This window comes from Apis dorsata, unplaced genomic scaffold (assembly GCF_000469605.1).
Source record: "Apis dorsata unplaced genomic scaffold, Apis dorsata 1.3 scaffold_68, whole genome shotgun sequence".
Classification (NCBI taxonomy): Eukaryota; Metazoa; Arthropoda; class Insecta; order Hymenoptera; family Apidae; genus Apis; species Apis dorsata.
In genome coordinates, this window is record NW_006263366.1 from 218,054 (window position 1) to 219,123 (window position 1,070).

The following is a 1,070-nucleotide window of genomic DNA, read 5'->3' on the forward strand; positions in this document are numbered from 1 at the left end:
CAACGTTCCTTCCATTCCGTACCGTGAAAGTTTAACGAAACGAAACGACAGATCTAGTGACGCGATCGAAAACACGATTTTTCGCCCGACAAACATATTATAAACGGAATATACAAGAGGATGAAGCGAATAAATTAAAATATCATCGGGATCGAGTTTAAATAAATCGTGTTACGAGTGTTTCTCCGCGCGTCTTTCTTCTCTATCTCCGTTTTAGGATAATAAATAAAAAGAAAAAAAGAAAAAAAAAAAGGATTATCATTCTAAAATTAAATAAAATCGCAATTAGCGCGAAATATTCGATCATCGAAATGATTTACGATGATTTTCCATTCCATTGCATCCAACGACGAAGCAGCGGTGTACGATTGTATAAATAGTTGAATCTTATCGTTATAGATTTATTATTATTCGTATCGCGGTTGATCGACGATTTTTCGAACATTGAATCTAAGCAGGATTAAAAAGATCGAGTAATCGAATTACAATAATCGAATTCGCGTCCTTTTTGACTCGATCGCACTCGCTTTTTCATTCGAAACGCTCGAACGTTCACGCATACGCGCATACACACATACACACACACATACACACGCGTACATATCTTTTTATACTTAATCGAGATTCATTGAGGCGATCTTTTTTATAATAAGAATCTTTGAATTCTGCCAGTTTTGTGTCTTCGTATGCCTTTTTATACGAGCAACATCCGAACGTACAAAAAAAAAAAAAAAAAAAATTGTATGCTTGACTTTTTCTACGCGCTATACGCCGATTTCAATACGAATATTATATATTATGCTATTTGTGTCCGATATCATCCACGCCATTCTCTCTCGAACGATTTTCTAATATTTTATCCGACCTAGGATAAAAATGAATAAGACGAACTGTAGCAAGACTATCGATTTATATCACACACATCTTACACAGGCAGCGTGATGTTCTCACAGGCGCGTCACATGTTTCATTCGAATATTTGTGAGAGCATAAACGAATGCGTTTGAGCGAGCGTTGTTTAATGCGTTGAAAAAAAAAAAAAAAGAAAAAGAAAAAGAAAAAAAAAAAAA